Raw genomic sequence first — 13,938 nt, 5'->3', positions numbered from 1 at the left:
GCTCCAGACCCTCAATACCACTGCCCAACGAGATTTCTTTTCATCGGTGTTGCAATCTCTCCCGCCGGAACGATTGGAGGAACGAGTGGCTCGACATCCTTCGTTGCGCCCCCTCAGGATTACCTGGTGTGTCCCCTTCCTCGTCTACCTCTTTCACCTCGACAAAATCACTGGAAACCTGAGATGAAGAGGCAGATGTAGAGAACCTCTAAAACAATGACTCAAGAAGGGAGTCAAAAAGTGAGTCAGTAATAGAGTTGAGGAAACTTGGCTACGAGAGTGAATCCATGTCTTAGGTGCCATGCTCAATAACATCCATTATGCGGTCAATGTTTAACAGATGAGGTGGCTGGCAGGCGTCCCTTCTACCTAGGGGCGGACCTACGTTGGTGGTTGGGGGGGCGATCAAATTTTTTCAAAAATATGGTTTAGTATATGGTTTTTTCAAAGATATTCTAATATAAAGATAATTTGCCCCCTCAAAACATTTTCAAAAATCTCATTTAGTACTTAGTTGTCTAGGTTTCTTTTAGTTTTTATTTACACTTTTCTTTTTAAGTCTTCCACTAGCTAGCTTGTTTGGATTAGTTTTGTTAATAAGTACATATATTATATATATAACTACTATCGAGTTAACAATTAGGAGTGAATGCAACAAATCTCACATAGCTATTTCTATCTATATTATAGAGACTTTACAATATTTAATCTTAGATTCAACAAAAAAGTTTATCTTTGTTTACTTAATTTTTATCATTTGTTTCAAAAAATCTTACATGACTATTTCTATCTTAATTTTTATCTTTCACTACTCAAGTGAGAGGTTTAGATGGAGGTGGCTTTAATAATTTAGTTTGTCCCTAGATAACAACCTTATATGGTTAATGTTAAATGTCGGTGACACACTTTGCTACCTTAAATATTGGTTACTGTTCACCATATATACGACACTCTTTACTAATCCTAATTCCGCCTCAGCTTCTACCTTCATCTATGCCCTAACTATCTAACTATTGGAACTCCTATTTCTTATCACTATACTCCACAAATTGGCAGATGGAGCCTCAAGGGTATCTTCCAGTTCATTCTCATGTCTGTCATGTATCTATGAGATGATTTTAAATGCTTCTTTCATTTACGAGTTGGACAACAAAGTTTCTCCCAGGAAATTGATTGAGCTAGCCCCTGATACTAGCATCCATCAAGTCCATAGTTGTGCACTTTTGTACATCGAGCTTGTCCAAAACATTTATTCGGAAAAATGAAAGCATCTATGATCGTTCGTTCTCCAGAGAGTAGGGAGGACTTGGTTCATTCGAGTTTCTTCCCTTTTTTTTTAGTGTTGTTGACATGGGGCTCGACTCTCATTGATCGTCAGAGCTTTCAATATCATGAGGGGGGAACCGGGCCATGCGACGAATGCAAGCTAGACTTTGAAGCATAAAATCTCAAAATCATCTTTTTGTATGGTGGATATATAACAGATTGTTCGACTCAATATCATTGAAAAGGAAATCCTCATCAATAAAAAATAATTTATAATCTAGCTTGGAAGATTAATTATATCCTTGACTTTCAGTGCCACATCCAATATCCATTTCATTTTACTATTTCTTTCATTTCTTTTATAACCTGTTTCTCAGTGGATTCATATATAAGCCAAGCTACGGGTACTATGAGTCAGACCAGACATGATCAGTATATACGTCCTCTCTCCTATGGAGCCTTCAACTGATCAGTACATTCTTAAAAGACTCCCATTAATGTTCTTGTGTCCTTGCATCTAATTGGAAAACACATCGAAAAATGTTCAGCTCACGAGCACTACGAGTCGGGCCAAACATGATCAGAACATTTCTCTCCAATGGAGCCGGTCAACTGATCAGTCACCAATATATCCGTAAAAGACTCAATTTTTGGCATTCTTGTATCTATGCCGAACAACAAATCGAAAAATATTCAGCTCACAAGATTCTACTCATTGAAACAAAAAGTATCAATCCTCTAGCTAGAGGGGTCGTCCGGTCCTAATGAATACGAAACTGATACAAATATAAAAAACGAAGTGTAAAGGTGGTGGCATAATGTGTGAAAATCAAGGAAATGCCTTGAACAAGCTCAATATAGAAAAGTACTGCAAGAGCTGGGACTTGATGGATACATGAAAGTTACGTGAATAATGATCTCAAATGACCCAAGAGACAAAATGGTTAGATGATGATCAAGTATATATCTTTCTTGATCCATATAATGAATATGACAAGAACAAGAAATGCATGATGTGTGATGGTAAATAGAAATGCCACTGCAATTCCTGTCGAAAGAATGCAAAAGTGAACATTATTGACTAATTCAACACAAAAGTAATTAACAATATATATGTCAACTCAATAAATAAGTCTACAAAAAATTAATTAACAATATATATATGTCACACAGAAAAGCACATGATCATCATCACATCTATGAGTTTTATTAACTACGTACGTACGTACTATTTTCCTTATTTTAGGGCAATCTCTTGCCTTAGATCGAGAGGATATTGACTAAAAATAAATCTATATCAAGTTTTAAGCATTAATCACCTCATTTCACCTAGAATGAAATTAACTTATTATAGAACTTGTAGCTTGATGAACGTGTTAGCTAGGTAAATTACTTTGAAAGCGGTATATATATTTTGACTTGTAAAAAAACTATAATATATATAATGATCTCTTTTGATCCAATTAAAGGAAGCAATTATGTATGTCTTAGGCTACAATATTACTTAATATTACGTAAGGTGGAAAAATCATACGTATATCATGGTACGTTCGCAGTATTTCTTCTTCTTCTTCTTCTTTTTTGTGTGGATCGAAAACTCAATCAAGATAATATATATATATATATCAGGATTGGCAGAAAAGATTACAGAACTTTAAGATACGTACGCTTATAGATTTCTTTCTGTTTATGTAGTAATTTAGTTACCACAACCTATAATTTTAGCAAACTAATCATATCCAGTCGAAATTCACCACCAGCTAGCTGGCTAGCTAGCACGCACACTTGGGCGCGCAACATGGTAGACATATCAGTACTTTTTCACTTTTGTGGAACTCACTTCCACGATATGTTGGATTTGTTAAAAAATATGCTTGCAAATAGGTTTTTTTTTTTTTTTTAATCTTGTCAATAACGTACCTCAACGTTATTGACAAGATATTAGAATTATATATATATACACACTAGGTCGGAACAACGTGCAAAGCACGTTTGCCTAGTTCAGTGAGACATCGATATTTATAGTACATTAGTTTAGAATATAACATAATCCAACACATATTATAACATCGATAGTTTTAGTAAAGTTGTTTCCGATAAGTTTAATACAAAAACAACAAAAATATCAGTTCTAAATATGAGTCATTTGATATTTTTACTACGATACATCATTTTTGTCATCTTGTACTGCATCAATAGAGATGACGTTGAACTTCTTGTGTTGCTGTTGGTTGAGTCGATTGGGGTCTACCAAAAGTTCAATCATCCATTCTTTCTGCGAAACTTCTGCTACAAGATTTTCTATATACGACAGATGCTCCTGCAAAGGAAATTTTTAATAGGCTTTCGTGATTAATAAAAATTTAAAAAACAGATATGCTAAAAATTGTTGTCTTATAAATTAACACAAATCTTTGAATGCAATGTTCTTAATTAAATTACTATGCATGTTATAAATAAAAATAAAATTGGCATAACATGCAAGTATATAAAAATCAATTTAAATGATTTTTGTTATAATTTGATTTTAATAATTTTTTTAATATAAAGCTCAATGTGCTCATAATAGATAATGTAGTAAACATGTCAAAAATTCTAAGATGAATTTCTTTACTCACAATGATAAAATGGAAAACAAGAAAACATACATCACCAGTATGATTCATCAGTTCAACTGCCGAACAACCGAATGCTTGCTCTACAACTTCACCAAACATAACAACAGATAGTCTTCCTATACCATCATCGAGTTCCACATATGCTTGACAACTATAAATTTGATGGAAATGTCATTTTAAGTTAGAATCAACAAAAGCTATACATTAAATCTATCACATAAATTATCAAATAAAACAAAAACTTTGAAAGATACATACCGTGGTTGAGAAATGCTTTGATGTTTGCAATGATAACAAAGGAAGGTATCATTGTAATCATACACAGTTCCTTTATTGCAGCCAATACATGAAGGAAATAACAACGGATATTGAAGTGGATCATAGCAGCCAAAATAATACTGAACTATATGACTTCCACCAGAATGACTAAAAACACAAATGTCCCGTCCTCCCAATTGATCTGTATCTTCATTTTCAACCCATATTGCTGCAACTTGTGATGATGTCGGGGCATTGAATACACGCTGATCTAGGCTAGCATCAGATCTTATATGGATTACTTGATTTTCCAAATTTGGCAAATCACCAAGAGACCGAAAAAACACAGAGTACGGATTGATGCGAAGAATATTGATGAGTCGAGCTATAATTGAGGGATTCATTCTGTCTGAATAAAAAATGCAATTTTTCAATTCATGCTCAGTGTCATAGAAATACAATTGGAGATAAGAAGGACGCCCATTTAAAGGGACTAAATAATTGATATAGTGATAGATCTGTCCCTGAGTTCGGAATGTATAAATCCCTCTATTCCGTCTACAAAGATCTCTATCGAATTTAACTCCAAAAGATGTAAACGTGAACTTGTTATTATAAGTCCGAACATAGGTTTTAAAATGTGCAGCTTCATTTGTGTCGGAGGTAAAAAGATCATAAAGCTGATCAGGGACATCATTTGAGGCCAAAAAAATTGTCCCATCAGCACAACAAAATCTGTTTGTTTCATGATAGAATCGATTTACTTTACAATGTCTGCAACAAGGCACATATGGCAAAGAATATGCTTCAGATGGCACTACTTGTAATAATTGTCTAAGTTCAGCAGAGCAGCGATGCCCTCCACCTATTGAGTTCAAAAATGAACACAAGACAATATGTGTAAACCCGTCAAATTCTTTGAATGATCTAACTAAGCACATTATTGGAAGAGTGACAAGAGTTGACCATGGAATTGGAAGAACGAATAATATAATTATACTTGTTTCTTACCCTTACGAGGTGGTGATATACTTGTTTCAAAGGTTGACTCTTCTCGAACAGCACATGGAGCCTATTTGAATATGATGTTCCCAAATTTCAATTAAAAAGAATATAAGGTTGCTTGAATAAGAAAGATAGAAAAATAATTTCAGGAAAACCTGTTGAATCAAAGGCTGATTAGAGATGGTCGTTTCATCTAGGTATGTATTTCTTGATTTACGTGTAAGAAAATCCATAGAATCACTCGGACAATCAGAACGATTCGTCACATTGTTTAATGATGGAGTTGCCTCTGAATCAATCACACAAACATTAAGACCAGGAGGAACACATACTTCGTGAGACAAAGCCAATTCATTGATGTCAACGTTACCGCGGAGAATTCGTTATCTCTTTGACACATTTTGTAGAACAGTGAAGTCCTGGATGATGTTTATATGTTGGACATCATCATTTGAAGGTTCATTACGTCATTTGATCATCCCCAAATGAAGCTAAATCTTTTAACTGGATGGAATTGCTTCTCAATGCTTTTTTTTAGCATATCTTTCTCTCTGTTTTCTACGTATTTCTTCCTTTTTCTCTTCTGGTAATTCTTTATACGGGATTCTCTTTGCTAGTTGTTTTCCATGATCTTCAAAAAATAGTTTTCAAGCTTAACTTTTATAAAATTAATATTACTATTTAAAAACAAATGTTATATAACTCATTAACACAATCTTACCACTTCTTATTATATTAATGAAGTAAGCAATTCTTCCAAACGTTGAATACTGTTCCACACAATCAAGACTAAATGAATAATTAACAAGTGCTCAATACGGAATACTGTTCCATGCCCATGGTGCATTTTAAATGCTACAAACAATTTCATTGATTAATATGTTGAAAAATAGATATTAAATCAATAAAGAAACAAAAATAATAAAATAACACATGAAATATAATTATACCATCAAAATAGAACCTATAAAAAGCATAGATCGATATCACATATCAAAATTCATAAAATCAAATATTTATCAAAATTAATTTGCTATTAATAAGAGTACCCACTAACAATTACAAGCATGTTCTAGCAAGAAAAGAAAAGAAAAATATATATATATATATATATTATATAAAAAAAGGCACTTACAGGTCTTGTAACGAATAATAGAGAGTCTTTTATATATTTAAATCTCTTGATAAGGATAATTCCTGTATAGACACAAAAGACATTGTAAGTTTTGATTGTATTGTATACACACATATACACATATAAGCACAAAAAGATTGTTCAAATATGTTTTTTGCAAACATTTTGGAACTATGCAAAAAATTTAAACCGCTTTTATATTTTAGTGTTGCAACAATTGTTATGTATTTTGTGTTAAAGTGTTTTCTTATATATTATTTCTATTTTTCGGATTGGGCTTTCTATGTCACAATAATATATTATATAAACTTCAATTTTCCAATAATATTTTATATTATTATTGGCTCTTCAATTTCATTTATTATTATTATTATATATTATTATGATCGTCTTCATTATTTTATTTTACTAATACAAAAGTTGTTGTATATTTTGTGTTAATGTGTTTTCTTATATATTATTTTCATTTTTCAGATTGGGCCTCCTGCGTCACAATAATATATTAGATAAACTTTCATTTTCTAATAATATTTTATATTATTATTGGTTCTTTAATTTCATATTATTATTATTATTATTATGATAATTTTTATTATTTTATTTTACTATTACAAAAGTTATTGTGTATTCTGTATTGAGGTATTTTCTTAATATATTAGATAAACTTAAGTTTTCTAATAATATTTTATATTATTATTGCCTCTTTAATTTCAAATTTTTTGCCTTTATTATTTTATTTTATTATTGCAAAAGCTATTGTGTATTTTGTGTTAAGGTGTTTTTTTTATCTATTATTTTCATTTTTCAGATTGTGCCTTCTGGATCACAATAATAGACGATATAAATTTCAATTTTCTAATAGTATTTTATATTATTATTTAATTTTAATTTTTTATTTTATTATTATGATAGTTTTCATTATTTTATTTTACTATTGCAAAAGTTGTTGTGCATTTTGTGTTAAGGTGTTTTCTTCAATTTTCTAATAATATTTTATATTATTATTGGCTTTTTAATTTCATTTTTTTATTATTAATGATCGCTTTCATTATATTATTTTATTATTGTAAAAGATGTTGTGTATTTTGTATTAAGGTGTTTTGTATTTTCTGTTGTGTATTAGTTTTTCGGATTGGGCTTTCTTTGTTGGGAGGTTATGTGAAGTGTTTTGATGAATTTTTATTATTATTGGGCTGGAGTGTGTGTGTGAAGGGCCCAGCCCGTGTGCAGATGGGATCCAAGGCCAATTTCAAAACACTGCCGTTTTGCCATGTTTAGATAAAAACCCTACCCTTTTCTCCATTCCCACCCCCCCGCACCGCACTTTCCCTTTTCAATCCCTTCCTCAGCTCCCTCGTCTCACTCTCTCGCCTCTGCGTCGCCTGCCGTGCTGCCTACCTCGCTTTGCTGCTGCTGCTTCAATTTCCGATTGAAATAAGGTACGAAAATTTCTCCTCATCCTTCTCCTAAACTTTTTTTGTTTTGAGTTTTGGATTTAATCGATTTTCCTTTTGTTTTCACTCCCTTCCTCAACTCCCTCGTCTCACTCTCTAGCCTCTGCGTCGCCTTGCCGCCTCTGCCTCGCTTTGACGCCGCTGCTTCAATTTTCGATTGAAATAAGGTACGAAAATTTCTCGTTATCCTTCTCCCAAACTTTTTTGTTTTGAGTTTTGGATTTAATTGATTTTCCTTTTGCCTCTCTTACAGATCCGAGTGTTTGTTCATGAAATAAATTAAAAAATTTTGGATTTTTATAGATTTCTTAGTTCCACATACCTAGGTTTGATTGCGTTAGAACTAATTCCCATGACAAAATTGGATGATTTGAACTGTTAAGATCGAGTTTTGTAAAAAAATATACAACGGATGTGTGAATGTAGAAAATATACATCGAGTTTTTGTTTGCTGTTGAGATGTTGGTTGGACCATCTAAGGTGCTTGAGTTTTTTGAATTTATGGGCTTCAAATGAAAAATGGGTAGTGAGTTTTGACCGGTAAAAGCATCAGTTTTTCTATTTTTTTTCCTTTTTAGTACTTTGGTTTTAATGTAGATTGAGAGTGGACACCATCTCTTCAAATACAGATCCACAATAGAAAAAACAAAGTAAACATGAAACAGGAAAAAATAAAAAACAATAAATCTGGTGACACAGCAAACAAAAAAAAAAAAGATGAAAAACGTGTAGTGAGTTTTGACGGGTAAAAGCATGAGTTTTTCAATTTTTTTTTTCTTTTCTAGTTTCAGATTAGTACTTTGGTTTTAATGTAGATTGAGAGTGTAATTTACCAATATTTGTTTTATCAATTGAGTAGAATGACAAATAGATGCCCAATGATATTTATTTTTGCTTTGGAAGGAAGGGAATAGCAGAATGGTTGAGGGTGTGGAACTTTCATTTTATAAAATGAAGTTGATATTTCTGGGATTGTCACCTATTTGGTTGTTAGTATATCCTCATATTTTTTTGGTTAAGATGGCAAATAGATGCCCAATGATATTTATTTTTGCCTTGGAAGGAAGGGAATAGCAGAATGCTTGAGGGTGTGGAACTTTCATTTCATAAAATGAAGTTGGTGCTTCTGGGATTGTATTTGGTTGTTAGTATATCCTCTTTTTTTTGTGAAGATATGTGTTGAGACCTATAAAGGGGAAAAAAAACAAACCGAAATTTAGCAAAAAAAAAAAAAATCAAAACTTCTACAAATTTGGTGACGCAGCAAACAAAAAAAAAAAAAAAAATGAAAAATAGGTAGTGAGTTTTGACGGTTGCATGAGTTTTTCAATTTTTTTTTTTCGTTTTCAGTTTCAGATTAGTACTTTGGTTAATGGCAAATAGATTATGTGATATATGCACACCATCTAAACATCTGTTGAGGTTTATAGGAAACAGAAAGCACATCATGTATCATTAGAAAACACCTCACTAAATAACCATGCACTCACAATGATCAAACGCCAGAAAGTTCTAGCTTGAGAAATCTCCAGCCAAGAACACCTTAGACAACTGGGAAAGCAGCTGTAAAAAAATTAATAGTAAACATTAACAACCAGCAAGAGAAAAAAAAAATAGAAGAAAAGAGAATAGATGAGAAGTCAAAAACACAAAATAGGTTGAACACTGAATACTGCTAAAGATGAATACCTATGATCGTCAATTTCGAAATATCAGGTGGTAGAAATCTCCAGCCAAGAACACCTTAGACAACTGGGAAAGCAGTTGAAAAGAAATTAATAGTAAACATTAACAATCAGTAAGAGAAAAAATAGATGAGAAGTCAAAAACACAAAATAGGTTGAACACTGAATACTGCCAAAGATGAATACCTATGATCCTCAATTTCGGAATATCAGGTGGTTTGGTTTCTCCTTTCAAAACACTCTGGTTTCTCCTCTCAAAACACTGTATTTTAAAGTGTAATGGAGGAGAGGCGACCTCTTAGATATCAAAAATAGCAAAACAAACATGACAAAAGAAAAACTCAAAAACTCCCAAACCATATATGGAAAAACACTGATTAAGAATATTTTTTTAATGGTTTCTGTGCTTTTTATATTTTTGTTTGATTTTTTTTTACAACTTTTTAAATATTTTCTGTGTTTTTTCTTATTGGTTTTTTTATGAATTATTTTTCCAAACCAGATATGGAAAAACATTGATTAAGAATATTTTTTTAATGATTTCTGTGCTGTTTTATATGTTTGTTAGAGTTTGTTTGATTTTTTTTTTACAACTTTTTTAATGTTTTCTGTGTTTTCTTATTGGTTTTTTTATGATTTATTTTTGCTTCTCCTAATTAGACTTCTCCTGATCATGACAAGCACCCTTATTTTTTATATTATTTTTTTCAAGAGCACCCAACTTGCAGAAGTGAAAAGGCATCATATAGAGGCCAGCTGCAGTGAATCAGAAATCCCAATAATATCACAAGCTGACAACCTACAGAAGCAAAAAACCGACAGAGCATAAAAATGGTGAAGAGCAATACATAAGCAGCTGAGTACGTACTCATCGAAACTGACAGAGTGTAAAAATGGTGAAGAGCAATACATAAGCAGTTGAGTACCTACTCATGTGATCGATGTGAGGATAGGCATCGAGTTAGAGCTCATTAATTTGAGTTTCGGATAAGACTATATTTTACATGATCAGAGAGCACCCAGCCTAATCAAGAAAGGATCTAGATCAAGTGATTATAAAGATATATTTTTATTTATATACATAGGTTTCAATCTAGGTTTTGAGCTAAATTTGCTTTTGTGTTTGATGTCGGTCAGCGCCCCCAGAAATCCCAAAAGTAACATAATTTGACAATCTGGGTTTTGAGCTAAATTTGCTTTTGGTGTTTGATGTTGGTCAGCGCCCCAGAAATTCCAAAATTATCATAATCTGACAAGAGAAAAAGCATTCAAAAAGCAACCTGACAATCTATGAAAAGAGAAAAAGTAGAAAGCATGCAAGTGAAAAAATATTATAATCTGAATGATAAAAGAATTTCAAGCTGCAATAACCTAACGTTCATTTAACAGAAAGTAAACGGAAAACAAGATTTTCCGTTTACTCCGTTTCATAGCCATTTATTATATATAAAGATATATATATATATATATATATATATATATTGAGTGCATTAAGTAGAATCAAGTGCTTATGTATTTCCAGGTTTGCCACAGTAACTAACTAAATCCTTTAGAATAATGTGCTTAAAATTAAGGACCCAATATTTTGTATTATTACCCAAACTGGAACTTACTGTCATACATAATTGTCTATGTCCTGCATGCTGCATTTGAATGATCATGTATTATTGGTTCAGGCTAGCCGGCCTTGGTAGCTGAATTTGATTATAAATCATGACAAACTGGATAAAATATATATGCAATAGAGGAGTACTCCTTTTAACCTTAATTAATATTCTGCTCCTAAAAAGATTCACTTTCTTAATTTCTATCATTATTTTTTTCCAAATGATAATTTTGATAAGCAGATTTTAGTTGAGTCAACCACTTCGAGAAAGATCCAAACAAAGTTGATCATAAAATATTTGGTTATAATTTTAATCGCTTCATGATGCTAGGTTGTAGTGATCTCCACCAAATTAAGGTATCAGAAACCTGGAATATCCATCTCAGATGCTTTTAGGCCTCGTTTGGCACATAGACTCATCTCAACTCATCTGAGTTGAGTTCAAATTTAAGTATAGCCCAACATCCAAACACATAACTCATAAATCATTAAACATCACTCAACTTAAGATCTCTTTACATATGAGACTCACAATATTTTTTAACTCAACATTTCTTTATACGCGAGACCCTCAATTTTTTTTAACTTCCCATAAATACATTTAAACTCATTTTAGGCGAGCCTCACAAAACTCACTCCACTATCTCAACTCACTACTATTTATAAAGAACTCAACTCATTTCAATTCATTTTTCTTTTCTATTGAATTAAATTATTACGAAAGTTAATTTTAAAGCTTTTGTGGACTAAATAATAATAATAATAATAATAAAAATAATAAAGCTTTTGTCCTAAGTAGTCACAGGGAAAGCAGGATATTACCAAGATACTACAGTACATCCTATTTATAATTGTTTGAACATTGGATTCCCAAGAGAGTTGCACACACGTACATTTTTGGGACTAAATTAATATAAGTTTTCCTTTGGTTTTTTTTTTTTTTTTTTTTTAAATTTCTTCCACTAAACTTTCATTTGTCGCATGCAGGTGCCAATTAAGCGAATTATCTAAGTTGTCTAGAGAGTATAGATTGAGTTTTGAACGTTATAATATAATTTTCAAGTGGGTTAATGGTGTAATATTAACGCATTATGTAAATCTAGATCGGCAAATCAAAGTGCGTGGCTGTTCTTGAATCTTTAATATTTTATTAATAATTTGATTAGATAAAGTTATCTAGCTTGTTTCAACCTCTGATGATCTAATATGATCTATGCAATGAGTTACGCTCGATCTACATGTACAGGCAAAATCACAGAGAAAAACGGATTCCAGTTCACTGCTAGCTCCACATGCATGACCTGATGATAACACATATAATCAACTTTGCGAGAATGAACATGATTATCAACAGACCAATTTATCCAAACAATCACAAAACTCTTTAATATATATTGCTCTTAATTTGATTCACATTTCACACACAAATATGAAACTGCTGATCTGGAAAAAAATATACCAAAATCATGGATCACGAAGTCATGGACAATGCCATTATATGCGATTTTGACTGAAATTTCTATCTTGTGAATGAAGTGGAAGGAAAGTGCCGGCAGTCTTTGAGCTGATCATTGTTTGTTAGCTATCCATGATATGGCTTTTGTAAAGCTAGCACTTCATGTACGGCCTTGAAAAATTAGTTCGATCTAATTAATTAATAATATTCAGACCCCACAACCTTTCATCATTTTATATATATTATAGAAAGAAATGCTTAAATATTGCTGTCGTATATATAGAATGGTGTAATCTTGAGCAAAGCCCTATCGCCATCCATGTAGTACTGTTTCGTGAAGTTGAATTCTGTGAGTTTTTCACTATTTTTTACTATTATTTAATATTTTATCTTTATTTTTTTACCACTTTTTCAATATTATTAACAGATCATCTGAGATCACATCAGTATTATCTTAAGGTGCATAGCCTTAGTTTGCGTTTGGATGCTGAAGTGATCTCAGAAGATCTGAATTGATTTGTAAATAGTAATGTTTTGTAGGTCCTATTGATAGCTGTCTGACTATAAATAACGTACTAGGTTGAGATATGTGTTTGAATATATGAAGTAGGTTGATATGGATTTAATTTTTTTTATGGGAAGTTGGAAAAAATAGTAATTCTCATCAATGATTGGTTTGAGATGGGTTGAGTCGATTTCAACAACCAAACATAGCTTTAGACACCGTTTGGTTTCACAGATGGTCTCAACCCATCTCAACATCTAAACGTCATTCAAGCACAAACACTTTTCAATTTCAAATTTTTAAATTTTTTATCTAATCATCATGAATAGTGAATTCAACATCAGCATTTCGATTACATTGCGTTTTATTTTAGCGGTGAAACAAAAATGGCCGCAAATAAGGACTAATTCTGGTGATTTTTTTTACGACGATCTTAAAATCGCTGGAAAATGTCTGTTTTCTTGTAGTGTTACTAATTATTACAACTTTTCCAAACTTCTAAATAAAACACAAAAAGCAATTCAAAATTTTTAAATCTCAAAATAAAAATAAATTAAAAAATTATATTATAACAATATTTAACTTTATAATATTTTTATTCAACTTTTTCTTTATCATTTTCCAAAACCTTGTAAAATATTTTCAAACCATTTAACTACTATTTACAAACTATTTAACTACTATTCATAAATTTTTCATCTCATTTCATTTCATCTATATAACGACTCGAGACCTTAGTTTACGGTATAATCTCAATAAGTGCTCTCCAATGGATTGAGCCGAGGTTGATGCTGACCTGGTCGGCATAGCCAACTTACCATATTGGAAAGACAAAAGTTACATGATGTGAATTATGATTATTAAGTTCATATAGTATATATGAGAAATTTTAAATGGAAGTCTTATGCCATACATTTCTACTTAATCAAATATGTGATTTATCATTTTTA

The sequence above is a fragment of the Juglans regia genome, chromosome 12 (genome assembly GCF_001411555.2).
Source record: "Juglans regia cultivar Chandler chromosome 12, Walnut 2.0, whole genome shotgun sequence".
NCBI classification, from domain to species: Eukaryota; Viridiplantae; Streptophyta; class Magnoliopsida; order Fagales; family Juglandaceae; genus Juglans; species Juglans regia.
The sequence above is the reverse complement of the archived record's forward strand: the minus strand, read 5'-3'. Positions refer to the sequence as shown.